Here is a 27,658-nt window from a genome sequence, read left to right as displayed (position 1 = left end):
ATTAAGCTTGGTTGAAACTCTTGTTATGTGAAATCTATGTACTGACTTGAATCAATTTGCAAACAAATGCATATAAAATGCAATAATATGATATGTAGTGCTAAATAATGATTTGAATCAGTTTACAAACAAATGCATATAAAAAGCAATGTAATGATATATAGTGCTAATCAATTGTGTTGTGTTCTCTTTCTATGTCTGTCATCATGGACTATCCCATTATTCACTAATAGGTAATAGGTAACAGGTAATAGGTGTGTGGACTGGTCTGAGACCTTACTTGTCCTGGGGAGTGTGACAACTGGCAAATGGGAGGATATCACAGCTTCTGTTTTCCCAATTGCCAGCATCACGAGTCACACCATTGATTCTCATGGAATGTCATGCTCTCAGGCTTGCTGCTCAGAGCAGGGTTAAAAAAGAAGATAATGAAAACTGCCACCTTTGTGCTGCACATAATTCTATCCATAAACTGATCAGAGGTGAATCTACTTGTAAAATGAATGTAATGAGACAGTCTTGTGTAGGTGTTGTGTAGGCGTTCTTAGGCCTGTCTGGTTTCAATCAAATGATTAGTGATTGTGAGTTCCTATACAGACACCTCTATACACTGGTCATGCATGCACATATGTTACATGCCCTTCATGCATGCAATCAAATTTCATTGTGATTAAATGTAGGGTTCCAATCTGTGGTACAATAATGTAAATGTACAACACAAGGATAGCTGACACTGTAATCATTAGTTCCCTTAGATGTTGTCAGTAGTACATGCAAATTTTCTCCTCAGCTCAATTCCACTTTTTATCTTCTCCATTTATGTGCATTATTCCATAAGAACAGTAACGAAAATCTTTTGTTCTTTAATTAATTGTCAAATTGATTTTTCACTGCAATCTTTTTAAGGAAAGATTGGTCTCTTAAGACACTGTGTCGTTTCCACATCACTAGGGAAAAAGTAAAGTAATACTTTACTACTTTACTTTTAATTAGAAATAGACAATAAATTACAATAATGGACCCATTAAAAAATCATCGCCATTTTATCTGAACAAGATACTTAAGAAGACATTAAACTGGTTCGTTAAATAACGTAATGATATTTTTGCAGCAACATCATTGATCGGCACTCAGGTTTCTAAAACATCCACAACAATACTTCATTGTAATGTTCTGCTTCGTGTAGCAACTGCCAGAAAGCAGCACATATAATGCACATACCATGTTTATAGAGGATGTACTCCATTTGGAACTCTTTAATAAAACACCACTGCCTGAAGGTATAAGGTGAACAGCTTCCGTTGCTAAACTGTAAGGGAGGTTTATTTCAAGCAATGTTCTTGAAAGCAACTAATTTTCACAGTAGGATCACAGTGTCCCATGGTTTAATTACATATATTTGAAAGATGATAGTATGCCTGACTTTTCAAAATGTCTCAAAGTAATAAGTCTGTGCTTGTTTTAGATTATTTCATTGCAGGAATAATAACTGTAACAGGTTTTCAAAGAACATTCTGAAATGGATGAATGAATGCTGTATTTAACTTAAACCAAAACATTTATGACACTATTTTTAAACATATCTATAGATACTATTTCAGCACTACACATAATACTATTCTACTGTTCTGTACCTTTGGTACATTATGAATCGACACCTTTGTCCTGCAAAGTCTTTGCATGTAAATGTAACATGTAGGGACATCAAATCATCAAAATTCTATCAGTCAGACTGTCATGATCATATGATACATGAGGATCAAAAAATGGCTCTGAAGGTCACATCAGATGACCTCTATAACTCCTGAAGTCCCTAAATTCTTCACAGAGGTATATGAAGATTTCAGATTATCCCATCCAATCTCTGCATTTTTGAACCAGTGTAACACAGATTCTAAACTAAAAAAGTAATATTGTATTAAACTTGCTTCGTTTAGGGCTTCAATGTTGCAGGCAGGACTAGGCAGTTAGAAGATAATTTGGTTCAGGGTCTGTGAGACAGACAATCATTCCTCTTGTATCTAGTCTAGGCAGTCAAGGGTCACCTGACTTGACCTTCTATCACAGAGGTGTTAGATAATTATACAGATAAGTCTTGTATTGAAAAACATTTTCAAAAGATTCCTCGTGCTGTAATTTGGACAATATATTGTAAGGAAAGAACAGTTTTATTACTTGTTTTACAGATTTTGTCCTCAGAAAACCTACAGGCCAGTGGGAAAAAACAACACACAAAAAAATCACCAGTCAAAGCAAAAACCCTAGTACGTTTCCATGGTAACTCTTTTGGCTTGCTTATCAACTAAAAGTAAGTTGAGTGAGCTTCGGTTTCATATAATACTGATCTCAAGAAAATTTCATTTATATCAAATTAACATTAGGATTTTATTTTTTTGAGCAAGGAAAATCAATTTTTATTTTTTTCTTATTCTTGAACAAATATGACCGGTGGATCCATAAAACAAGATATAATATTGGACCGGCCTGCAGAGCAAATTATATGTAGAGTCAATATAGTTTCTGTATATTCTCGAACAATCCTCAAAAAACAGGCATGTGTGACACAACCGATCAACAGTTTGATAATCATGGCTTTACTCTCTCCACAACAGAAGACTGCATTATGTGTGGAGTATCTGCCATTTTTCAAAGAAGGAAATTATAGGTTGTCTGCACAACCTGTGGTGATTTATTTGCATATTTGGTGAATCAAACCATATATCCTTTCATAAATTCAATTTTTATGAATAAAAAAACAGAAAAAGCCAGTGTGAATTTTATACATAGAAGTGTTTTTACTTGAAATTAGGTGTTATTAATCAAAACAAGACATACAGCCTTATGTATCCAATCTGTTAGTGAACTAGAGGTTTGCAGAACACACACAAAACAAACACTGTTCCATGTCTTCTAATAAAGAATGATTGAAAATACTTTTCATCTTACGACATACCTGATTGTATATCATGTCTTATGTATACTTTGTTCCTAATCAGTAGACATACTTCACTTTCACTTTTTCAATTTTAGTCATTGGCAATATTCATATTAAATATTGAAAAATTAAAAAAAACAAAATTTTAATTCAGAAAATGAATATCTGGAGGATGGTATCTTATATCATTAATTCAAAATAAAGAATTGCATTTGGTATGTTGTAAAGGTAATGCCAACTACCTGGGAATCCAAGGGGAAAAACAAAACAGAGATCCTTAATGAAGACACTGGACCATAAATCATTTGTGTAATGTAGTCTTCAAGAAATATAAATTCGTGTTTCCAAGTCACACCCTTAGATCTGTCACCATGATTTCATTACAGATTAGGTTGCTTGGACAGATCAGTCAGTGAGATATACAATTAGAATGTAACAATGAGAGAACATACATCTTCCTGTAAACATCAATACAACTCCATCAATGATATATTAATACCGAACACATAACGCACTCGCCTATAAAGAAACAAATGAACGAAACTGAAATCCAGCACTGATGTGTTCTTGGAATGATCATTGACAGTATGGTTGCAAGATGGAGGCTGAAGATATACTCGTCAACTGAATTAGAGAACACTGTATTAGTTTATTTTTAAACCAGTCCCATTTTAATTCCTTCTTTACATATTTTTGTCATCAGAAAACCTAAAGGCATGAGAGAAAGAAAAAAATTGAAAAAAAAAAATCACTGGTCAAAGTTATATTCCTTTTTAAATACTAAAAGTATTTTATTTTGGTCAATTTATAAAGTGTATTTTGTGAAAAAAAACAATCAAAAAATAATTTTTGGGGGAAATTTACATTTCTTGTCAAAAAGACACATAAGGATTTTACATTTTGCGTGGGGAAAATGAGCTTTAATTTTTTTTCTTATTCTTGAAAAATACACCCAGTGGATCTGAAAAAAAAAAAATAAAAATTGGTCTGGCATAATATACTTTAATTAATATTTGTCACACATCAATCCTACTTGAAATAAGTGGAGGAACACCCAAGCCTGTCACAGTAATGTACTTAATGGCAGATAAACATCAGTAATATGACAGATTCAAGTGTCCTTTAAACTTCTTTTCTTTGGCAGTTTATTTTTGGAGTAGAACATGAAGCCTGTTTGGAATAAACCACAAAATATTTCATTTATATTTGAAAATACCATCTTGAGTGTTGAAAGGGTAATAAGGTCACACCAAACTTTCCAACTTTTTCACATTCTCTTGGTATCTCAGGAATATTGAAGAACAATAAATTGTTCACTGGTCACAAGGGGGACATGGGTTTGGGACTAGCGAACAATGGATTCATCTTGCTACAGACGTCAATGTTAATTTTGAACAGTTTAAAGCATAGGTATTGGATCGTAATAAAGAGTACCAGAGTTAGGCACTAGCAAATACTACATTATTAGCTGACAGAATGTTTGAATTTAGCAGACAAGAAAACGAAATTTATCTCCTTTCCATTGACTTGCATTTGCAAAACATTGGTAGTTTCCATACATCACATGTAACGTCATTATTCAAGATAAAAAATTACTAACACAAAATATGAAATGAATTCCTTCTCAGCAGGTAACATAAAAAGTATTGGAGTATGTTGAAAAGACGAGCATACAGAAAACAACATTTATGTGTGATGTGAAAGTGGTACAAAAATACTCACTCACTCACTCACTCACACTCACTCACTCACTTACTCTCACTCACTCACTCACTCACTCACTCAAACAGCAAGAACAGGGTGAGTAATCTGCTATGGATTAAGCATAAAATATGTCCTGCCATATTTCCTAAATGGAGTTCAATACTTTTATATTGCACTGTTCAAAGACAATACATTCATGAGTCATTATCAAGCATGTACACAAACATATTGAGTACTAAACATAAAACACACTAAGAAACAGCAACATCATAAACACACTCTCATGTGTTTCGATTAACATCAAGCACTCACTCAACACACACATATTAAGACCATATTTCCACTCTAACAGAGAACGGACACTTGACGACTTGAGAAAACATTATAAAACCTTGATCAGCAGCAGCATTAAGAACCAAAATAAATATGTGTTTCACGGGTAATGCTGCACGGTGTGGTATTACTCTCTGATGGAACATAAAACACCCTGAGAACAGAGTCATTAGGCTTTAGTGGTAATGTTGTCAACTCTCATCACCAAATCCTGGCTTTGTGGCCATACCGTGTGTTGTAGGCAATACCTATACCAATCATGTTGGACTTAATTAAGGCCCAAGCTGCATGTGTGCAACAACATCAGATCTGCAGCAAATGTCTTTCGTGGCCATTGATTGGATGACTTCTTATACTAACGTTTGAATAATATATATAGACTGGATGGAGGCTTGTGATGGGAGCTAGTTGCACAGACAACCCTTGAACAAGATGGTGTTATACACACACTTGCTGAGGGAGCGTTTATTACTTCCGTAACTAAAGTATGAGTCAGTTTTCGTTATCATTCATGATTTCACTGATGCAAAAAGACAGGCATCTTTTCTGATGAATTTTGTTCCAAAACAGTGATACACATCCTGTAATGTAAATATGAACTTTCTCCCTTGAGATCTTGCAGTTTTCTGATTCAGTCACTGACCAAATCAATCAAATTTTTTTGTGATTTAGTAAAACTGGGCGCTCACCTGTGATCAAAGACAAAATTGGAAGGTCAAATTCAGAATAAACGACTGACCATTTTGCTTTGAAGAATGTGACTAAGGGACGGGACAAGCTTAATGCTTTCTTAACTGTAATTGACCAAATTCACAGTTTGGAGTTTTCATGTAAAAACTTGTAGGAAGAAATTACAGAAGCAGTGGTAATAAAAACAAACTGATAAGTTTAATGATATGTAATCCCATAGACATAAAGCAATAAAATTGCACAGACACCTGATCCATTGTAGCTGAAAGAGTAATAAAAAAGTATGTTCGGTTTAACATCAGTGGATCAGCTACTGTGGGGCAGATTGATGTTGGAGGAAAGTAAACAAGAATGGCGTTCTTAAAGCATACCACTTTGGTGAACTTTGAAAGATAATCATGCACAATGACAGACTCGAACTAATTATCCCATGTTTGTGTATGCATGGTTTCCTTGCCATCCCTAACCTGTTTGTAGCAGCAGTTACCATGGTGACTTTACCAAATCTTAATTGAACAATGGAAACACAGACCTGTAAGACCTAGGTTTGGGATAGCTCAAACAGACTTGAATTCTTTCATTCTGCTCCATGAACAAGTCATTTCAGCATTGACTCATGTATGCTCCTAAGCACTGTCGACACTAAGTTGATTACCTACAAAGAGACCTGTGAAGGTCTGGGGTAGAACAGGCCTTCAGCAACCCATGCCTACCATAAAAGGCGACCCTGCTTGTCATAAGAGGCAGCTAACAGGTGGTCAGGCTCGCTGACTTGTTTGGCACATATCATCGGTTTCCAATTGCGCAGATCAACGGGCATGCTGTTGATCACTGGATTGTCTGGTCCAGACTCGATTATTTACAGACCGCTGCCATATAGCTGTAATATTGCTGAGTGCAGCGTAAAACTAAACTCACTCACTCACATACAAAGATGACTTTAATTTGACACTGACAAGGTTGTTGATTTGCAACATGTTGGGTTTTTCCTTTTGATGTCTATTTTAATTTTTGAAGAAGTATCTTTTTCATTCAAAGTTCAATCCATTAAACAAATGCAACAACATAATGTTCCAAATGAGCTTCTGTGTTAAAACATCTCTGACATTCTGTCTTTTAATTCAACATGTAGTTTTCATGAATATTCATATCTTTTTCCAGTGTGTTTTCAATCAAAAGTTATGCCAACAGGTACACTGGCCATGACACAGCTAGAATGTGCAATGAAATTTCAAGTTACACTACACAATATAACCTTCTTCAAAATGAAATCAGTTCACTGACAAGAAATTATCATTATTATTCCAACAAGAGATAACTCTGTAAGAACAGCACAAGTCCATTAGTGTTTTGTGTACTTTTTTGTTTAAAACTACAAAACAAATGATTTAGATTCAGCTAGTCCGTTGATAATCCAAGGCAATACAAATTATTTAGATTCAACCAGTCCATTGACAATCAAGGGCAATACAAATTCTCTGATTCAGCTAGTCCATTGATAATCCACTGAGTACTTAAGTACTTTCTTTGCTGATGCCACACTGAGCAATATTCCAGCTATATGGTGGCGGTCTGTAAATAATCAAGTCCGGACCAGACAATCCAGGGATTGAAACCATGGGCAATTGGGATATGATGATATGTCAACCAAGTCAGGTTAGTTGCTTGTTATGAGAAGCAAGAGTTTCTGAAGACCAATTCTAACCAGGGTTTTCACAGGTTGACATTTTTTTATATTTGAACAGTTCACATTTAGAATGAATGTGCATTACATCTGAATATCTGTAAATTTAACATATTAAAATTTATCCTTATTTTATGACAAACCATATTCTTACTGTTAGAATACTGTTGTAACGTATTGATCCAACAATTGTTTGGATCAACAGATTCCATGATCTAAACAAACATTGGATTCTTAATAACACCAAATTCAGTTGTCACAGAAGTTTTAACACAAGAGGAGAAAAATGAAAAATAGAGACAGATCTAAAATTGCAAGTAAAATTTAGGGTGCCCCCATTGAGGCAGTGAGTCTGTACTTTATTATGAAATTTCCAAATTCTCCAACAGTATTGCTAAGGACAACTATGGGTTGCTGATTTACCTCTGCAAATTGTGTCTCTGTGACCATCTCCGTTACTGACTTTGGAGGTGATGGTGAAGAAGAATTTCAGCAACGGCATAAACTACATAACACTCCTGAGAGCATGGATAGTACATGTGACCATGTTTCTTAATAACATGCTTCCTTCAACATTCTTCCTGACACTTGTGCATGGAAGATAACGTGAACGGATCAGATTGGGCTGATAAGACTTATACATACTGATATTGATCCCTAAGTCAATCTTCTTTCAACAATTGTTCTTTTGTCAGGACAATGGGCCACAAGTAGGGGAATGACTCCTGCCTTGACGTCACACACAATCCATGAATATTGAACTTGTGTGCTTGTACTGTGTAATAATAGGTAAGTAGGATTGGAGAGTATTGGTCTTGCATATCTAACCACTGACACCTTCAGTTTAAGACACAAGACACAAGTTCACAAGAAGGTTCATAAGAAGGTTCACAATAAGGTTTGTGAGAAGGTTCATGAGTAGGTTCACAAGAAGGTCCATGAAAAGGTTGACAAGAGAGTTCTCAAGAGGGTTCATGAGAAGATTCATGAAAAGTTTTACGAGAAGGTTCATGAGTAGGTTCACAAGAAGGTCCATGAAAAGGTTTACAAGAGAGTTCTCAAGAAGGTTCATGAGAAGATTCATGAAAAGTTTTACGAGAAGGTTCATGAGTAGGTTCACGAGAAGGTCCATGAAAATGTTTACAAGAGAGTTCACAGGAAGGTTCACGAGAAGGTTCATGAGAAGGTTCACGAGTAGGCTCACAAGAAGCCCCATGAAAAGGTTTACAAGAGAGTTCACAAGAAGGTTCACGAGAAGGTTCATGAGAAGGTTCACAAGTAGGCTCACAAGAAGCCCCATGAAAAGGTTTACAAGAGAGTTCACAGGAAGGTTCACGAGAAGGTTCATGAGAAGGTTCACGAGTAGGCTCACAAGAAGCCCCATGAAAAGGTTTACAAGGGGGTTCACAAAAAGGTTCACGAGAAGGTTCATGAGAAGGTTCACGAGTAGGCTCACAAGAAGCCCCATGAAAAGGTTTACAAGGGGGTTCACAAAAAGGTTCACGAGAAGGTTCATGAGAAGGTTCACGAGTAGGCTCACAAGAAGCCCCATGAAAAGGTTTACAAGGGGGTTCACAAAAAGGTTCACGAGAGGGTCCACAAGAAGCCCCATGAAAATGTTTACAAGAGAGTTCACAGGAAGGTTCACGAGAAGGTTCATGAGAAGGTTCATGAGAAGGTTCACGAGAAGCCCCATGAAAAGGTTTACAAGGGGGTTCACAAAAAGGTTTACAAGAGGGTCCACAAAAAGGTTCACAAGAGGGTTCACAAAAAGGTTCACGAGAGGGTCCACAAGAAGGGTCACATTTGTTGCTATCATCAGACAAAAGAAAATAAGATAAAGAGACCACATAGATGAACGGGTAAAATTTTAAGAGAAACAAATAAACTGTTGGCTTGATAGAATCCCTTCTAAACTGAATTACTTCCCTTCCACATTGTTACCAAAAGAATAATCACTACATCTTAGTGCATTACTGAACTGTGACACAAAACAAATGCCTAAAATTAAACAGTTCATCGTTAGAAACAAGTATGTATAAAGTTTAAAAGTAGGTTATAAATGGTAAAAAATTAACTTCTGTTCAGCAACAAAGATCGATGAAAACTTTAGATCTAGTACAGCAATTCAGTCTAACAGAAGATCAAAAGATGAGAATGTTTCTATTGCTATATTCCAAAATTGCATGAATATAGATTAAGATGAGGACAGTGTATTGCATGCATTGCTTGAAAGTCCATTAAATAATGTCTGAACATATACTCAACTTTCCTAAGTCAGCCAAAATAACTTCCAATGTATAAAAATAAATATTATTTCAGGATTAATTACAACTGGCTAAAGGTAAAAGTGGCAATGCCAAGACCTATCAAGACAGTCGTTAGACTCGGTTACGTAAAAGCATTTTAGTATCGTTAAACTCATGGTGATATATGAATAAATTCTGTTTGTCTGGAGATACCTACAAACACTAATGTTATAAATGAAATTAAATAACATTGCTAATGCTTTAGTTTGTAGTTATGCTATGAATATATTCAGTTATCAAGTCTACTTGTCCATAATCCCTGCAGCACCTAAACCAAAGTGCTGTTATTTTTATACATTCCAGGGATGTACAGTTAGATACCTACTGGATATTATGTAAAATATATATTTCTAATATTTTTAGGTTTCATTCCATCTGTGACAAATATCATGTCTATAGACAAATTATTTGATTAAATAATGTCAAGACCCTTTAGGAGACATCCTTCAGCATCTTGAACCTGGAATCCTTGTAAAGTCAAGTCTACAAACAGGTAAACTGAGTGCAACCGTTAATTTACTGTTTATATACTGAAGAAAAATTAATATGGGATCAAATGAAAACACAAGTGTTCCCTATTTTTGTTCAAGCTTCTTCATAAGCTATGCAATACAAAGCTCATGAAAAAACCTTGCATAAAATAATAACCACACACTTGTCCTTACATGTGATCCCTTATTTTTTCCCCTCAGTATATGCACAAAGTACCCTTTTGTTATTCTTCATTAAACCTAAGAGTATGTTGAGGTTTGACATGTCTTGTACATACACAATTTATAAAGCATCCATTTGATACTCATAAAGCATAAAGAAAAGCATGAGTCTTGGCCTACCTTCAACAAACTTTGTTTCGTTGCCCAGTTCATTTTCATTTCAACAGTTTATTAAGTCAAGATAAATACAAGACTCTGAATTATATCAGAATAAATTAAACATTACAAAATGGTGTCAAAACATTCATATCTACCTCTAGAGGTTGTGTAGTCATACAGATAATGTTTCAACATGAAATTTCAACCTGTTAGTTAGAGGACAGCCCTGGCAAAACTTACATGTTATGGTACTTAGGTGATGAGTTGATGTGCACTGAAACTGTACATACTCCTAAAGAAATTTTAGAAAGATATATGAAATAACAAGGATTTTATGAAAATATGTTTGTTATTTTGTTTTTTATTTCAAGACATTTTCAACATGTATCAATGCAGTTTCACATTCTGTACAATTTCTGGTCAGTACAGTTGAACAAAGGACATTTCAAATATATTATTAAGTGTTTTTTTTAAAAACAAAATATTTGTAGTTGCATTTAAACTTATCACATTGGTACTTCAGTCTACTGTATGCAAGAATAATTGTGGAAACATCAATTTTGTTAACTAAAATTATGATAAATAGTACCCAAGGGACTTTCATTTCTTATGACTTCTACAATTCAACAGTTCTGAAAATTGGACCCTGACATTAATACACATAAAATATGACAAACCAGCCAAAACTTTAACTTTACTGGAGAAGGAATTATTCAAGTCATAAATCTACACCATGAGAAATGTGGGATTACACTTAATGACTATACAACAAAAAGATCATCTGTAATCTTCTGTCTAGCATAGTTAATAAAATCAAATTGGGAGGCTGAGAATACTTGACTCTGAAATTAATATGCTGTCAATAAAACTCATTCTAATGAATTTCATCATATAAACATCACAAATAAATACAAGAAGTAAAACACAATAATATTTTATGTCTTCAAGAACGTCTTCTTAAATTCTTAAATGATGAAAAAGCATTTTAAACTTACCTTAAGCTGGACAACTGTATGTATTCCCTTAGAATTAAATGCTTAACACGTCTCATGGACACAGCTCCATGAAATAATGTTAGTACCTTGACCAGGACATACTTACATCAATAAGTCTGTCCACGACCCTCCGAACTAGCCGGTCATGTTGCATGACTGATCACTTAGCTAAGTATTCCTGGCTACGACTACGCAGAGAATACAGTCCCACAATGCATCACGCATACACACACATAAATATATGCTAGTACCAACTTGTATGACAAAGGCGCTGACACTCAAAATTTATTTTATTTTGTATGTCAAAGAAACTATTTCTGAAGTAAATTCACAAATTTCAGATCAATGAGCTGGTCTGTTGTCTCAAAACGTTAATGTTTCTGCCTGTATCACTGGGAGTAGAGTTCTCCTCAGCAGCAACTTCCTAGGTGATCAATATTTGTGTGCATGTACCTGTTATTGGTTGGCATAGAGACGAGCCGTTGGTCTGCCTGGAACTGTGTTTGTCACAACTTCCAAAGGCTAGGACATTAGTACAGATGGATCAATTCCAACTGAATGCCAGCCATACCTTAAGTTGAAAATGGTTAATCATTGTGACCAGGCCATTTTGAAAGGTGACAGAGCACCAGCATTGTCAGGTTTTGAGGACATAGTTTCGGCTGAGGACATGATGCAAAAGCTGTGAGCGAAGACTTAGGCATTTAATTCTAGGTCAGGTGTAGCACACCTTTGTTATGGGTTTGGAATCAAAATGGACATATATTGGATGGGTTTTGGTGGGTAATCATTCAAGTGAGTGAGTGAGTGAGTTTTAGTTTTACGCCGCTTTTTAGCAATATTCCAGCAATATCACGGCGGGGGACACCAGAAAATGGGCTTCACACATTGTACCCATGTGGGGAATCGAACCCGGGTCTCCGGTGTGACGAGCGAATGCTTTAACCACTAGGCTACCCCACTGCCCTGTAATCATTCAAGACCTGAGTGAGTGAGTGAGTGAGTGAGTGAGTCTCACAAGCTGATGTATGGTAAAATCTATTTCATTGTCCCTCAACCACATTATTTTCTTTTCCAATAAGCCCTTCCTGCTATACAAAAGTCCTAAACGAAACAAGCAGATTTCCCCTACCTTCATGAATCTCCAATACCGCAGAGGCATTGTTTGGTGCTATAAATGTTTCCTGTTTTTAGAGACTAAGGGTTAGTGTTGAGGATTGAGTACAAGGTCAGAGAGGAAATGGCAAGAGCTTCTTATAGGTTACTCTTAGCCAAAGTGACAATGTAGCTGTATAGAAGAAGCAAAATGACGATTAGGTCAGGGGGATAAAGGAAGAGCATAACTGCCAATAAAGATGAAGTTCAGGAGGATGATTAATAGGGATAAGATTGGGGAAGATAGACGGGGAACACATGTAGGGCACACAGTAAGAATGCAGGGTATCATGAGAGGAGAAAGAGTGAATATATGTTCACAGCAGGGAAAATGTATTAAACAAATCTGATTGACATGGCCATGACAAAGGCAGTGAAGATGTTCTGAAAAGAAGTACTCAGATGAGGTCAAGATACGAAGATAAAGAGGGAACATCAATGCAGTCACAAAGATGAGGACAATAAAGATATAAATGCACATTAGGCATCTGAAGTGAAGATCACTATTACCAATCGATCAAGCACAACTTCACCTGTCTGGGCCATAAAATGATCCACCTTTCCCACACAACAACACAGATTTCCACAACAGTGCATTGTTTACCCTACACCAGCATACGGAGTTGTCGCTGGTTGGTTGTTTAATGCTCCAAATGACAAAATTCCAGCTATCAGCATCTGTCTGTAAATAATCAAGTTTGATCCAGTGATCAAAAACATGAGCATTGATCAAAGGAGTGGAGATTCAGTGATATCTGCCAACAAAGACAGTGAGTCTGAGCATTGGTTGCCAAGGACCCAGATCTCCATGTGCCCTTTAAGTGGGGAAAAGAGTCTGGAGTAAACATAAAATGTTTATTCAACAAGTCTTGATTTCACATGAAACAGATCCAACTGAGGATAAAAGGCAAATTAGTGATAAAAACAATATAAACTGACAACTGAAAGTCAAAGACAACACCAGGTATTTGCAGAAAAGGTAAAAAATCCAGAATGGATACGACTGTATCTGTTGACTTAAATAAGGACTAGGTGTTGCTAATATGACTATCCCTTGTTATCAACATGGCAAAAAAACACATTTCCACATTTATAAGAAATCTCTGCTAAAAACAGAGTTGATAGTACAATTGTGCTGTATCAGGAGTATATACATATATTTGTTTCAGCATTATTACAGATGTGTGACATTGTTTATAAACAAATTGAGTCTGGCTCATACAATTCAGTGATTGTCACCATGCAATACAATGACAGAGCATGTGTTTATGAATCATTATGAAATAGTGATGACACCAGCTGTTCGCTAAAAGGTGAGCGTATCCTGCCCACAACTGTCAGTAAGAGTCCCTTGGTTATCTCAACTCTCTGATGTACATTATACTTGATATCGGAGACAGGACACATACCAGTCATAATTTTAGTAATTGCCTGATCCCCCAGAGAGGCCCATTAAAGGATTACAATAATGACAAAATATGTTCCAGAAATATTGATAGACACTAAAACATATCACTTTCCCAGCACAAGCAGCAATCTGGCTGTATGGTGAAAACAGAAACATGATCATGCTTCTTCTCATTCTCTGTTCAGCGATACAAAGGTCTTGCATGGAACAACATATTTCACTTACTCTACTGGTTAATCATTATTTTAGCTGTGTCACTGTTTGTCTTATGTCAAATCTGTCATCAATGTTACTGCTGTCTTGAATGTGCTCTATTGTCATGGGATTAAGCATTAATAATAAGATAATGTATCTATCCAGTGTACCATGTCCAACATCAGTTCATTTGGAAATAAATATTTCCTGCTGTGACATGAAGGATATTTTGTAAAAACAATGAGAGCGAAGACACCATGAAAACCAGTAATGGTTACTGGTAGTTTCCATGGAAACAGACTGGCCTGTTGAAGTCTTGTACTCTCCATAAAATATGATTCTCCAGATGAAAACTTTCTGAATTCTCGTGATTTTCATGACTACAACTGGCACAGTCAATATGCATGAAGAGCAATGATAACTGATGTGCAAGACTTCAATTGTCAATCAGAATTCATATTACAAAGGCTGAAATTGCGAGGGATGATAAATGATTTACACAACTTCAAGGCTGAAACCACTGAATAGCGAAGGACGTTACTGCAAGGGATGATAAATGATTTACAAGACTTCAAGGCTGAAACTGCTGTATTGAGAAGGACGTTATTAAGAGGGATGATAAATAATTTACAAATCTGCAAGGCTGAAACTGCTACATTGTGAAGGACGTTATTATAAGGGTTGAAACATGATTTACAAGACTTCAAGGGTGAGACCACTGTATTGCTTAGGATGTTATTGTGAGGGATGATAAATGATTTACAAAACTTCAAGGCTGAAACTGCTGTATTGCGAAGGACATTATTGCAAGGGATGACTGTAGCAACAATTCATTATGCTGTCAACAAACAATTTCTTTCACATGATGAGAGCTGGCAAAGTCATACAACCATCAATCTAGATGCTTCGCTTTCAAGACTGCCATTGCAAAGCTTTGTTCAACCAACCTACACACTTGGTAACTCCTCAAAGACCTAATAAAAATAAATACGGTCATAAAAAATACATACATGGGTTTTTTTTTGTTTCATGCTTCATATATTCCCTTCCTTGGCCTGCTCACAAAGAGGCTTACAGAATAGTTGTTTCAACACGGCTCACAAATTCCTTGCCTGCAGGTACAGGTAGTTAAAGCAGCTTAGCATAGATTGGGATTGATCTGAAAAAGTAGTGCAATCTGTTCCAAACATATTCATTTCATTATGTTTCAGTGAGTGAATGCTACATAAACATCTAGTACATTCCAACTACATCATAGCCCTCTGTAAATAACTGAGTCACACAAACCAGTGATTGATATCAGGAGTATCATGTCCAAAGTACAGTGAAAACCAATGAACAAATTGCCATGTTGCAGTAGAGATGGTTTTGACAATTGTTACAGAGTTTGTGGCATCAAATGACTGAGGCTTTCCTAAGTAATGTTAAATATTGCTGTGGCGAATCTGTACTGGAGGTATGATACAGAGTTACCACCCTTGGTTGTCATGAACAGTCTTTATCTCTCAAAAAGTTTCCTGGCAGTTCTATAAGGCTGACTATACCTCCAGCTATAAGGCACCGGTACTATGAGGCATCTGCACTATGAGGCATGTGTACTATAAGGCACCTCCACTATGAGGCACCTGCACTATAAGCCTCTTGAACTATAAAGCACCACCCTTCAACCATTTTTTTAATTTGCCTTTCTTCAAAATAAATAAAACATTTTGTACGTAAATTATTTTTAAAATTTATTCTAATTTTAATTTTATTATAAACCATGTTCTTGCTGTAGAATACCACTGTAATATTAACCTGACAATTTAGTTATCGCTAAATCTGTTCAAGTTAACAGATTCCATGACTTGTACAAGCATGATTCTTAGTGACAAATAATTAAGTTAACACTACATGATAGAAATTAAAAAGGAATTAGACCCAAAATAAATTGCAAGTAAAATTCAAATGTCTCCACTGAGGCAGTGAGGCAGTATAATTTTATGAAATATTCCAGCAATATTGCTGTTTCCTGAAAAATGTTCACTAAAAGGAATCAAACCGAGTCCTCTGTTGAGACAAGTGATCCCTCAACCACATGGCTGGGCTACCAACTGATACTCTTTACAAATCTTGGGTACAATGAGTGAAGCCCATTTCTAATGTCCCCTGCCATAATATTGCTCTAATATTACTAAAAGGAACATAAAACTAAACTCCTTCACTCACTCCAAACAACTCTGCAAATATCACTCTGCCTGATTATGTTGTACTGTTACCTACCTGTACTCACATATTCACGGCGATCGAAAAGTTCTTTTTTTGTTTTGTAACAAATTAATATAAACATTACAGAGTACTTATTTAGTCACAGAAGTGGTTATTAACTAGTCTAGAGTTGCGAGTACATCAAGATTATGTGTAGTGAACGTCCATGCAGGCTGAGCAGGTCTTCCATGGGTACAAAGAGGCTTATGGGGCTTTTTATTATGTGTGTTCACTGAGTGCTTTAGCATACGTCTGAGACAAGGTCGATTTTAGCTTATACACTGAACTTTGAATCAGTGCATTAATGAAGCATTAACAACATCAATAATCCCACAGAGGGAGGCTTCTGTACGGATTGGACACAATAAATAATCATTTCATAAAGAAAAGATGAATATTCCCTGAGTAAAATGTTCATAAAGTAATTGATTTTATTCATGAAAAAGATCTGTTTTATAGTTGTACCATATTAAGGAAAACATTATCATTTTTTGTTCCAATTAAGTACTACAGAACAAGGTATGGCTAAATGAAGCTATTGGCATCTTGAAGTGAAATATTACATTTATGGTCCAGAAACAAACAGTAATTATCTAAAAGGTTTGAGAGGTAAGTTAATTGAAGCTAACATTACACAGCATGAAATGCCAAGAACTTTAATCAATTCTACATCACAGCCTTTATCTGACTGAACAAAAGGTAGCTGACTGAGAAAATCTAAATTACCTCTCTGATCTTTTAATCAAAATAACCTGAGAATGACTACTCAGACTCACTAAGTGTTACCATAGTTACGAAATAATTGCAATAAATTCTGTAAATGATGAATAGTCAGCAAGTAGTTGACCATCACAACTCAGGACGGATAATCAAAACTAATTTTCCGATCTTTAAATAAAAAAAGCTGAATATGATTACTCAACTAGTGTTACCATAGTTACGAAATACTTGCAATAAATACTGTAATTTACCAATAGTCTGCAAATAGTTAACTATCACAACTCAAGATGGGTAATCAAAATTAACTTTCCAATCATGTAATTAAAAAAGCTGGAAATGACTTTTGTTACCATAGTTACCTAATACTTGCATTAGGTGCATTAAATGATGAATAGTCTGTAAATAGTGACCAAAGTGACTCAAAACAGACAATCAGAAAAACATATTCAAATGTGTCACGTCTGTGTGCTTGCATCCAATGTTTCAACATATCTTTGATATGAATTGCTAAAATTTGAGCTTATAGGGAAACAAAATCAATATACATATAAATAAATATTTTACACTTGCATTTCCACTGAGGCCAACTTGAAGAGAAACCATATTTGTTTCATAGTGTAAAAGGAAGTCGTAGTCATACCATACTGGTTGTATTGGCTCCATTGTACCGTATGTTCTAGTCCATTGTATATTATGTTCTAGTCCATTGTACATGTTTTAGTCCATTGTATATTATGTTCTAGTCCATTGTACATAATGTTTTAGTCCATGTCATCGTATCTCAGTTGTGTAGATCAATACTCGCGGTTTCAGTCCCTGGATTGTCTGGTCCAGACTTAATTATTTACAGACCGCTGCCATATAACTTGAATATTGCTGAGTGTGGCATCAACAAACAAAGTGCAATTACGTAGATCAGTGCTCATGCTGTTGATCACTGGATTGTCTGGTGGAAACTCGATTAGTTACAGACTGCTGTGATATAGCTGGAATATTGCTGAGTATAGCATTAAACAACAAACCAGCCAGCCAACCAAGCATTATCCACAAGCAGATGAATATTAGGATCAGAGTGTGAAATCGCTAACCATCCAAAAACTGTCACATGACCTAACTCAATGATCCAGATTAATACTTACAACATAAGAGTTTAGGACTTGTATTTAGGATGCAATACCAGAAAAGCATATTTATAGCATTTCCCATAGTACTAGATCCTGCAACTTTTCGGCTTTATCATGGTTGAAAATAAACCAAAGTGGGCAAAGCAGACAACAGAATGACAACTGTACAATTTATCTATAAGGGTGAGGTCACACTTGGTCTGCCAAGTCAAAAATCCAACCGTGCAGAAGCATTTTCATTTCAAAACTAAAATATGATGTCCTTCGCTATTTGTACCACAATCATTAAGAAAGAAATGACAAATTTGTCATCTCAGGTCCCCTGGTTTTACATGATAAGACCCAACCAATTTTATTCTTGTTTATGGATCTGCCAGTCATATTTTTTCAATACGAAAAAAAAATAACAATGTTCCCCACTCAAAAAATAAAATCCCAATGCTTGAATTGGCCAAAAATGTAACCTCACAAGAAAATTTTTTTTTAGATTGTTTTTACCCCATATACACTTCATATAAACTTACAAAAGTAAACCAGTTTTTAATATTTTGAAGGAATATCATGTTGACTGGTGAGTTTTGTCCCACTCCTGTATTTAGGTTTACCAAGGACAAACAAAACATTCAAATGAAAAAAACATCTAAAGAAGGAAAATGCCTTCTTAATATTTTTGATATTATGAAATAAAGATTTAGTGGAATCTAAATTCAAGATTAAATCCAAACTCATAATCCCATAATTCCTTCCATAAATTATTGAACATTAAAAAGTTTTGGTATTTCCATTAAAATTTCAGATGTTCATTAATCTGAAAATTTGAAATCATTCTGTCTTCTCCCAATATGCTCCCAAACTGCATAAACTGCATATGTAAACACCAGGACTGACCAGCAGTACAATAATATTATCAAGTGATCATAAAAATATACCTTGTTAAGTTGTCAATATATGAAATAACCATCACAACAGCCATTCAAACACTACATGAGCTTCATGTCAATAATCCTCACACATTTTAAAACACTACTTTACCATATCCCTTTACCATGCTCACAATGAAAACACAGAGGCATTACAGTAGATTTTGTAACAGTGAAATAGGCTTAGGCTATACGGTTCATAATTCAAGCAAGCCCTCATAAGCTCAATTCATGTACCACGACAGAACAATGACCACTTCTATGCCCTTTGTTAGTGGATCTTAAACTGCACAGTAATACTGTTGTCAGGCTGGTAGAAAAACAGCAGCGAAATATGACTGATATTTCACAGGTGTTATGGTAACAACTGTTCTCAACCTTCCAGTAGTAAACTGTTATCAGGATCGAATGTATTTGCCTAAAATTCCAAACACACTTTATGCTTTCTGCCATATAGACTGGCTTGTCATCTTTTCAGTGAAAAATTATCGTTGATGTAATGTAAGTTAAAAATGAAACAAACAATGAAATAGGAACATTTAGATGTTTTTCTTTAAACTTTCATTTCAATATATAGCCATGACAGTAGTGTTAGAGTGATGTTAGTTAATGTTTGTAATTTTTGCTGAATATGAAACAGCTTTATGTATTCACTGTTTTCCAAACAGTTCAATCTGAAACCAATTTATAAGAATTTTAGGTTCTTTGTGGCATTTTAGAAGTTGGGAATTAAGACATAGAAAACATTCGATACAGACACTTGTACCATTGACAAACAGAATGACATTGACATTTTTGAAGATACTCATGAAATAAAGATGATGTTTTCCATAAAGTTTATCTGTATTATACAGAATCATATCCTTATGTTCAGCAAACATAATTCTTTAACACACTGCATTATAATGTACTGTCTAAAAAAGAGACTGAATTATGTACAAATTGAAAATTGTGTCACGATTTTTTCATTTTATGTGTTTCTTGGCCCAATATATATTTCTACATATCATGTTCCAAAAAGTGCATGTACTGCCTAATCCACACTTGCATCAAAGTATGGCTGGAACGATCCTCTTGACTTTCAAGAGAAGTGGTGGATTGTATTAATCTAAACATTTTTATCTTTGCGTGACAGTTATATCTAGAGATATTTTCAGGCAAAGTGTGGGCTATTGTTATGGGGGTTATTTGTCACATCACATTTATCTGTGTGAGTGTCGTCTCAGTGACCTCGACTGGCGGGATGGCATAATTTCATACATAAAAGAGTGAGTGGGTGGGTTTAGTTTTATGCCACACTCATCAATATTCCATCTGTGTGGCATCAGTCTTTATATAATCAAGTCTGGACCAGACAATCCAGTGAATGAGCATTGATCTATGCAGTTTGAATGCAATGACATGTGTCAAGCCTGGGTTACTGAAGATCTAACCTGGGTCTATATATGAAAGAATTTCATTGACAATGTTACAGTACAAACACACATCTGTTGGATCATTTTATCAGGGTAGAGTATATTTTCTATCTCAGATAGAGAAACAACAAAATTCTGACATCATAACCATGTTACATTCTGAATGCCATAGCAAGTGTACATGATAGGTGAACATGTACAAGTTAAAACATCACATTTCAATGAAGTCTCAGTCAGCCTCTTTTCGTTGTGAAATCTATTGTCAACTTGCTGGTGTCTACAAACAACAATTCTCATTGGATAATTAGCATGGCATTTCGCCTTATTTCAGGACTCCAAAGTGTATGAGTTGACGCAAATATTACGTGCTGACCATGTCGAAATAATTGAAACAAATATTCAAATTTCATATCAAAATAGTGATAATGGTTATTGAAAATTGAAACTAAAAGGTGTAAGATTCAATTTTCAATGAATCGAACCAAGTCATTACAGCCGATTCTTTACAGTGCAATACTTTGAACAAGTTTGCTCTAGAATATATATAAAACACTAATTTTAATGGGTGTATACAGCTTTGAAAGAATAACGGATAGACAGCAACATTATTAATGCCAGTGATGTATTCAAAACACAGAGCAAGAAGTAAACATGGGTAATAAGCACTGAAATAAAACAAAGTGGTGATGGAGCCCTAACATAGAGTAGCTCCATACATGGTCACATGAGAGGAAACCTCTTTTTGTACTACACACTATTAGCTGGATAGTATCTGTTCATGGTCATTGTGTTTTCAGCAAAGCAAATATTCTTAAATCTTTTCAACTCTTAGACATTTTCCTATCCACATTTAGACAATTATGATTGTGAATGTATATCAGTTGCAAACATGCCATATGGCTGAGTGATATATTATACCTGGGCTGCATGTACAAAACATGCAGTAATTGTTTGCAAGGTTCACGTTGTGTATATCCTCATGATGTCACATATTGTTTAAAGGTTGGCTAAATTTCAAAATATATTTTTAAATGTTAGAATTATATCAGTGATGTTAACGGAAGGCAGCTTCGTACACCCTAACTAACCACATTCCTGAAAAACATTGAATTCACACCAGCATACTACAGACAATACTAGTTTCCTCACAAATAATGTTACAAACATGTATATTCTTCACCCTGCTGTATTAATACTCAATCAATTTGCTGTTTAAACAACACTTGCTAATAAGGCTTTTCAGAATTTACTTAGTTGTTAATAATACTTCAAAATATCTAATTATAGATGAGTGGAACAGCCCAATTTTTAAATGATCAAACTGTTTCTTTTCACACTGTAACAAACTGCCCACATAATAATGAAATGAAAATCTGTACTTACACTTCAACTGACAAATGGATGTAAAATTGGTAGACAATGTCACATGATAACTGTTATTTCTGAGGACATATTCATGCAGTGTATGATCTGGTTCTGTAGGTTCTGCCTGGATGTGTTCAGTTTATATGAACAATGGATACAGGCAATTAGAGCTAGGGTCTGAAACATGCAACATTTATCATGGCATCGGCATACAATTCATTGTCTATTCCAGTCATGCACTGAAAACATTCTTAGAGGTCCAACTATACAGGCTTACATTGGTGATTCATTAGAAATTCAGTAAGTCAAGAATATGGCACCCGTCTGGGTTTAAGTAATTTGTAATACAGTGCTTATGTTATAGTCAAACATGTAACGACATGATAAAATGTATAGACCAAGCCCTATAGGAAACAATAAAAATTTTTCTTTAAAAATACACTTCCTGTATCATTCGTGCTTGCTTGTATTTAGAGATGCCATTGATCCGCAAATATACTGCAATATTTACTATCAGTTCAATTTTCGATTTTGTTGTTTTGTATTTTGGTCCTCAAATATGTTGCAATACTTACTCTCAGCTCAATTTTCGATTCTGTAGTTTTGTATTTTGGTCATCAAATATGCTGCAATATTTACCATTGGTTCCATTTTTTATGCTGTCGTTAAGCATTCTCATTCAGTGTAGTATTAGCATAACAAATTCCAGATAATGCAGCAAGCCTCTTGATTGGTCGGTTCTTTATGCCAATAATCATTTCATATTTTATTTATGTTATTTCTAGGGATTGGCATTTCATCATTTGTTTATTTTAGCAACAAAATGATAATTTTTTGTTTGCCACATGTATTGCATTTCCCTTGTTTGTTATGCACTAATTACACTGAACTTAAATAGACAAAACTGAGAACTCCATTCCATGATACATATCATATCCAAACGATGGTATACCATTGCAGCTCTACATATATTACATTTGATCGAGATATATTACATTTGAGAGCAACAAGAGAGTGTGCAAGTTTGGTTTTTAGGCTGCTTCTAGCAATATTCCAACAACATCATGGCGGGGACACCAGTAATGGGCTTCACACACTGTAACCATATGGGGATTCAAACTTGAGTCTCCAGCATGACAACACATCTGCACATCTTTTCTTTACTTTTGTTGGTGGCTCACTTGAAGAAAACTGTCCCTTTTCTATCAATACACATTGTTATGGGAAAACGTACTAGTAAACAATCTCAGATCACATCAGATGAACTAATAACGGAGCATGATACTGATAAACCTTTGTGGTAGAAGCATGTGAGGTTCACTTGGTCAGTTTCAGAATAGACCATAAAAATGATCGTGGAATACAGATAAATTTTACCATTGTTATAGAAATATGATATAAATTTGACCATCTGTATCATTCCATGCACGTATACATGCATAATATACAAGAGTGTGTGCATGTGTTTGAGTGTGCATATGTGCATGCATGCTGTTGTTATGGGACATATTCTAGCTATAGGTGGTATATCAGTCCTTGCTGGATTCCATGTTTCTATGGTTGCAGATTAGATTTTGGAAATTACCTTTTGATGCAGAAAAACATCTGATCTGAGGAAAAGTCACATTTCCATGCAGAATAACTGCAGCATTATCTGCAGTTATGCTCACTAAATCAATCCATTTAAAGACTGAAATAGTATTCTTTACTTATTTTTAAGTGGAGAATTTGGGGTAGAATTTTGATAACTGGGATGCAGAATTTACCTAAATTTGCTACAGAATTCTTAAATATTTGTCATGGAACCCAAGAGAGAGCATATGGCAGTCTGGACCAGGATCTAGGGATTAATAGCATGAGAAAAGATAGCAGTCTGACCTATTAGACATGTGGATTATTGTCATTAATTTCAAATGTGCCTTACATATGGAAGTACTGATTGACTGTTGTTTGGTGCCGCACTCAGCAATATTCCAGCTAAGTGGTATCCATCTGTAAATAATGGCATCTAGACCACACAATCCAGTGATCAATAGTAGGAGCATCTACGCAAGTGGGATGTGATGGCATGTGACAACCAAGTCACCGAGCCTGGCAAACATAGCTGGCAAAAGATAAATTCTAACATGCATCTGCATGTGTTCAGGATATGAACGTTTTAAAAAATCATTATCTTGAACAAAGTAGCAATGTTTCCTAATTTCTCTGTCGAAGGTGATTAAGTTTCAAGTCCTAGATAAATCTCCATAAGAGGCTGGTGTACTAGTTATCTAATCAAGGTCTACAAGCAGAACTCTTTCTACATTTCAAAATGTCTTGTCTACAATCTTAAGCATATCAACTGAACATCAGTTACTTTGATGCATGGCACTGTGTTTTATATATCTTCATGGGAATGATTCACTCCAAAGCATGGTTTTTCTTCTAACGAAAATAACTTACGTGGGAAAACCTAGGCAGTACAAAGCAAATATACATTTGGTCTTTCTCGAATGACCTTGGAGAGAATGATCACTAATGAACAGACGGTATTCATGAGGGTTTATGTCACAGAACCTACAGCTAAATAAATAACTACTCTAGAGACTCTTGTGTGGACAGAATCTGATAAATTTGATTTATGTACCAATACACCAGTCACTGTGTTATGCAAACCAGAATTCTCTAGTTCTCATCAGTTTGTTTTCCAAGTAAAGCACACACTAATGTTTCTTTACAAACCTTTAACAAATACACAAATTACATATTTGGATAAAATCGCATGACAAAACAAATACACTGCTCACATCTCAAAGCCTATCAACTGTTTAGAGCCAGATATATAATTCTTATAAAATTATTAATATTTAATAGAACACCCTGATCAAATACCAAATTCCATACAGGCATACAACAATTAATGTAGGGCAAAAGGACAAACCTTCATAAAAAATTCCAGTCTTCATCCACTATTACTGATGATTACATTTAAGAACAGTCTCTGCACAAAAGTTTGGCTGTACACAAGCTTGTATCACCAGCAAGCCTATCTTGCATGTCCTAACCCACCTAAGGTACACGACCCCTGTAGGCCAAGCGTTATCCCAGTCCAGTCTTCACTAATCTAACAATGCTGTCAAGAGATTTGCCAGATTACCACTTAGAGCGGATTTATCTGCTTATGACGCAGGTACCTTTTTTTCGAGTGGCCTATCTAGGTTGCCCTAATAGGGCAACTAGGGGATTGTTGTGTGGGATTTCACAAAGTAATCTACCTGGCAAATGTGTCAAAAGAACTCATGAGGAAGCATAAAAAATATGTTCCCAGTTCAGTACCCGCTGTTGTTGTCTGTGTTAAAGATGACAACCATAGGCAGTGTTGAATAAATCATAACATTTCTTTGCCATGTAGAGTTGGTAGACATCCTTGTAAATTAAATATTCACATTCATTCACTGAAATACTAAAAAGGAGAAAAAAACAACTGAATGCAAATGAAAGTTATTTTTTTTAGCAATAGTACAAAAGTAACTGGACGGAGAAAGCAGGAATGGTCTTGACAAAGGAATCATTGATTCTTACTTTCAATGAGCAGATCCTAGCAAATGTAGAAAATAAACAATTCTGCAGAGGAAAAAGTTGTACTTAATACTACTCAGAAGCACACCATCCTTTAACAAAGCTTGACATTTCAAACTTAGTTATATTCAAAAGTTTCTCTGCAACAAATACAATTACCCATGACACTAAATTACTAATTTTCATTACAAAGTTTTACATGGAATTAGTAATACTAAACGTGAACTGCTGAAAATAAAACACATAGACAATAGTACCTGTTCATTCTGTGGAACTGAGAAAGAAAATATAAAAACTGTTTTTCTAGAATGTACAATTGCTGATGACTGCTGAGAATATCTAAAACAGATAATTACTGTTCAATTTACAAATGACACTCTCTCATGGGGGGTGTGCATCATCTTTCTAAACTATTGAAATAGATGTAGTCTGTCTAAAATACAAAACACATTTTTATCAACAGTAACTGTATCAAAGGAAAAGGACCAGCTTCTCAAAATTTAAATAAGTCATAGAAAATATCAATTTTGGCAAAGAATTTATTTCCTTAAAAACAAAACTATGCATCACTTCAGTATGAAACTTGCAAACGTCACAAAGACACTTATTAAATCCCTCTCAATAACCTATTAAATCTTCATATATAGTAAATCCATCATGAAATATTGTGTCCCTTATATGGTATTATTTCATTATTTTTATTAACGTTTTACTTATGTTGAAATTTGAAGCTGTACAAATATAATGTGAACATATTACTTGCATTATTATAATTGTACCATATGAACTGTACAGAACACAACAGAAAATATTTATCAAAAAATGAATGTCTGAATGACCTTAATCTGTTACATAACATATCTTAGAAAGTTTTCTGGCTTTATGCAAAAAATATGATTGATATGATACATGAACAAGAATAAATAAATAAATAAATAAATAAATAAATAAATAAATAAATAAATAAATAAATAAATAAATAAATAAATAAATAAATAAATAAATAAATAAATAAATCCTTTGAGGAAATAAATTAGTATTAAATCAAGAAGAATCTGGCCAATGTATTTAAAGATAACACCGTGAATACGCTCATATATATGAACTACAGGTCTTCTCAGCGGTACTATCCGCAAGGGGCACCTGCTACAAGTACTAGAGTTAGAAGCGCGGCGTTCAGTCGGATGTGAAAAATAAATGTCAACGACACTGATAAAATAAACAGTACTTTTCACTTACAGTCATATAACAGACAGTCGGTCAAAGGAGAATTTTACAATCCGGGAGGTTTCGGAAATCGCAATCCAAGCCCCTGACCATCTGGTTGCTGAGGAAGCTGCTGCTAGGTTGATATGCAAATTAGCATCATCGTGACCTACTTCCGTTTGGAAGTTGTGTATATTATATTTGTATATCATATCAGGAAAAAAAAGGAACAGGTCGGTCAGGAACGTATATGTGTACTATTCCGTATATAAGAAATACCCCATACTCTTCTACTTATCAAAAATTGATAAATAAAACAAAAATATCAATAAGAAATATTTAGTGAAACAGTTGCTCCCCTCGGAAGCGGCAAGGTGGTTAAAAATTACACAGGAAAGTAGAACGAAATAGGATTTTCAAAATGAACGAGAGCGATATTAATTTATAGTTTAGAGAAGGTAAAGGCGAATATATTACTCTTCTCTACTGACGTATGTAATAGTCGAATTATATGTTTTCGGAGATCATACGTCTCCGGACGACTGTATTTACTGTCGCTATTATGTACGAAGAGGGTTGCATAACACAGACATTAATTGTGAATATTGAACAGATGGTCTGTTTAAGATAAAAGTGTATTCAATACGTTAATGACACATGTTATGATGTCTTTGGCAACAATGTTCTCAAGAGTCCGGAAACCCATGACACGAGGATATGATATTTTCACCCCCTAAAGGTTTTCAAAGCGGTTAGGCAAATATACATATTTATCTCATCTTTATATGCCCATCCACCTCCTCCTAAATACAAATGACTAGACCTAATCCTTAAAAATCTGTAAACTGATGCTCATGTCGTTGGTCACTAATTTGTCTGGTCG

General features: G+C 35.0%; 1 long non-coding RNA gene across 2 annotated transcripts in view; it reads right to left on the bottom strand.

Moving 5' to 3' along the window:
• Positions 1 to 27,658, bottom strand: part of LOC137278448 (uncharacterized) — a 106,045-nt gene that overhangs the window by 53,218 nt on the left and 25,169 nt on the right. Inside the window, exon 3 of one of the 2 annotated variants that reach the window (XR_010956661.1) lies at positions 1,259 to 1,270. The exons of the other annotated variant lie outside the window; for it this stretch is intronic. This is a non-coding gene — a long non-coding RNA (uncharacterized lncRNA). Of the gene's footprint in view, positions 1 to 1,258; positions 1,271 to 27,658 lie in introns of those variants that run through there. 2 annotated transcript variants of the gene reach the window in all.

This window comes from Haliotis asinina, chromosome 3 (assembly GCF_037392515.1).
Source record: "Haliotis asinina isolate JCU_RB_2024 chromosome 3, JCU_Hal_asi_v2, whole genome shotgun sequence".
NCBI classification, from domain to species: domain Eukaryota; kingdom Metazoa; phylum Mollusca; class Gastropoda; order Lepetellida; family Haliotidae; genus Haliotis; species Haliotis asinina.
This window is presented reverse-complemented; position numbering and strand designations above follow the sequence as displayed.